This window comes from Bombina bombina, chromosome 1 (genome assembly GCF_027579735.1).
Source record: "Bombina bombina isolate aBomBom1 chromosome 1, aBomBom1.pri, whole genome shotgun sequence".
Taxonomy (NCBI): domain Eukaryota; kingdom Metazoa; phylum Chordata; class Amphibia; order Anura; family Bombinatoridae; genus Bombina; species Bombina bombina.
Window position 1 is genome coordinate 320,429,984 of NC_069499.1, and position 3,307 is coordinate 320,433,290.

A 3,307-nucleotide genomic window follows, 5' to 3' on the forward strand; every position below is an offset into this window, starting at 1 on the left:
TAAGCAAAATAAAAGAGCTGTGGAAGATTATATTTCCGAATTTAAAATCTGGCAGTTGGATTCAGGCTGGAATCAAATTTCCCTTAGGAATCAGTTTAGGATTGGTCTGTCTGAATTAATTAAAGATGAACTTGCAAGAATTGACATTCCAGAAAATTTAAATGATTTGATGCAGCTTTCTAAAAAAATAGACCACAGAATTAGGGAGAGGAAATTAGAGAAATCTTCAACTGAGTCTGACTCTAGATACACTATACATAGACCAATGACGCATAGTACTAAGAGTACAGATGAACCAATGGACATCGGTGCCATCAAAGGACCGTTAACCCCAGAGGAAAAACATAGACGCAGAATCAATCACCTATGTTTATATTGTGCCTCAAAAGAGCATGAAGTCCCTCTCTGTCCACTTTTGTTGAAAACCAAAAAGGGTAAGACATTATCCAACGATTATAACTTATCTCTTAGTAAAAATCAGTTTACAAATTGTGTAATACCTATTTCCTTGCAGTGGGATCGTCAGCAGCATCTCTCTGAAGCAGTCATCGATTCTGGTGCTTTTTCCTCCTATATTGATTTGTCATTTGTTAATACAAATAAAATCCCATTAATTGCAAAAGAAAAACCTGTTATGGTCCGTTTAATTGATGGTAAAGATCTGGAAACAGGACCTATTACACACCACACAATACCCATACTAGTCAGTACACCCTCATCTCATCATGAATATATTTCATTTGATGTTCTTCACTCACCAATGTATCCTATAGTACTAGGGTTACAATGGTTAAGATTGCATCAACCACACATACAATGGTTAGCAAATAAAATAGAATTTACTTCAGATTACTGTAAAAGTACCTGTTTTTCTCACACATCCTTGTTGGCTGTCCTTGATTCTGTACTCCCAAGTGTTTATCATGACTTGAGACAAGTGTTTAGTAAAAAAGAGGCAGAGACTCTTCCACCTCACAGACTATATGATTGTCCTATAGAATTAATACCCGGATCTGACATACCATATGGACATATATTTCCCCTCTCAGAACCAGAGTTACAGGACTTAAAGACTTACATTAATGACAATCTACGTAAGGGTTTCATTAGACCCTCAACTTCACCTGCAGGTGCAGGAATCTTTTTTGTAAAAAACAAAGACGGTTCCCAGCGCCCTATTGTTGACTATAGGGAGCTTAATAAGAGGACTATTAAAGATCGTTATCCTTTGCCCCTAATTCCTGAGCTGATAGAAAGACTGAAAGGTGCTCAAATCTACACCAAGCTTGACTTAAGGGGAGCATATAATTTAATTCGTGTAAGACCTGGGGATGAGCGGCTTACCGCATTTAGAACAAGGTATGGACTGTATGAATATACAGTCATGCCTTTTGGGTTATGTAACGCCCCGGCCACCTTTCAAAGATTCATCAATGACATCTTCAGAGACCTACTTGACACCTCGATGGTGATTTATTTAGATGACATTCTCATCTACTCATCTTCTTTACAAGAACATATAAAGCATGTCAGAACAGTTTTATCTAGATTGCAAGCACATAGTTTATATGCTAAGCTCGAGAAGTGCTCGTTCCACACTACTGACATAACATTTTTAGGATACCACATAACACCTAAAGGTATCTCTATGCAAACAGACAAGATCCAGGTGATAACTGATTGGCCAACACCTAGGAACAAAAAAGATGTGCAAAAATTTTTAGGATTTTCAAATTTCTACCGAAAATTTATTAAAAATTTTGCACAATTAACCAAACCATTAACACAACTAACAAAATCTAACGTTCCATTTAATTGGACTCAGTCTACTCAAGACATTTTCCAACATTTGAAGTCCTGTTTTACGACAGCTCCCATATTAAAATTTCCTGATCCAAAGTTACAATTCACCCTGGAGGTTGACGCATCAAACTATGCTATTGGTGCAATACTTTCACAGAGACAAACACCTCAAGGTCATTTGCACCCTATAGCATACTATTCCCGAGTACTGACTGCTTCAGAATTAAGTTACCATATAGGTGAAAAAGAATTGCTTGCAATGAAAGCTTCCCTTGAGCATTGGAGGCACCTGTTAGAAGGTACTTCCCTCCCCATACAAATATTCACTGATCATAGAAATCTACAATATTTGAAGACTCATCGTACTCTTACTTCTAGACAGGTGAGATGGAGCTTATTCTTCTCCCGATTCACTTATACTATCATGTATAGACCTGCCAATAAAAATACAAAGGCAGATATACTTTCACGTTTACCAGAAAAACCTAAATTGGATCTACCTTTTGGTACTATCATTCCCAATAACTGTTTCCAAAATCTTTTAGCTATTTCATCTATTGATGACAAAGACTTTCTTAATGAACAAGAGAAAGACAATAGTTTCTCTAAGGAAAATCTGACAAAACATGCTGATGGATTGTATCACTTCAATAGTAAAATATATGTTCCACCAACACTTAGAACACTTGTTCTAAGAACCATGCATGACACAGTCTTAACGGGACACCCGGGTATTCAAAGGACTATTGAATTAACTAAACGATCTTATTGGTGGCCAAAGATGCACCAAGATGTGATGGGATTTGTACAGACTTGTGAAGTATGTTCAACAAGTAAAATTGATAAACGTAAGCCTGTAGGATATTTATTATCGCTTCCAATACCGGCCAAACCATGGTCAGACATTGCAACTGATTTCATCGTTGATTTGCCTATCTCTAATAACAACACAACTATCATGGTTGTGGTTGACCTCTTAACTAAATTGACACATTTTATACCGTTTCACAAGTTACCAACTTCACTTGAGACAGCTCAATTATTGATTGATAACGTTATAAAATTGCATGGGTTACCTCGCTCAATCACATCTGACAGAGGTACTCAATTTACCTCGCGACTCTGGAAAGAACTTTGTTCAGCTTTGCAGATAGAAAGACGTCTAAGTACTGCCTACCACCCACAAACTAATGGACATACAGAGCGTACTAACCAGTGGTTAGAGGAGTACTTACGTTGCTTTGTCACTCAACAACAGGATAACTGGTCATCTCTACTACCACTGGCTGAGTTCGCACACAATAACACTCATCATTCATCAATTAACGCTACCCCTTTTTATGCTAACTATGGTTTCCATCCAGTTTTTCATTTTAACCCATCAACAGCGAGTTCTTGTCCTATTGTAAACGATACCACTAACACTATTGCAGAAACGTTTTCTATTCTGGCTCAAAATATTAAAACTGCTCAAAACAGACAGCAAAAGTATTATAATCTTAGA

At 37.1% G+C, this 3,307-nt stretch overlaps 1 long non-coding RNA gene across 1 annotated transcript; it reads left to right on the forward strand.

Annotated features, from left to right (window-relative positions):
* Window positions 1-215: 215 nt before the first annotated feature.
* Window positions 216-628, forward strand: LOC128637626 (uncharacterized). Its single transcript, XR_008399010.1, has 2 exons — window positions 216-434; window positions 515-628. It is a non-coding gene; the product is annotated as an uncharacterized LOC128637626 (long non-coding RNA).
* Window positions 629-3,307: the final 2,679 nt, after the last annotated feature.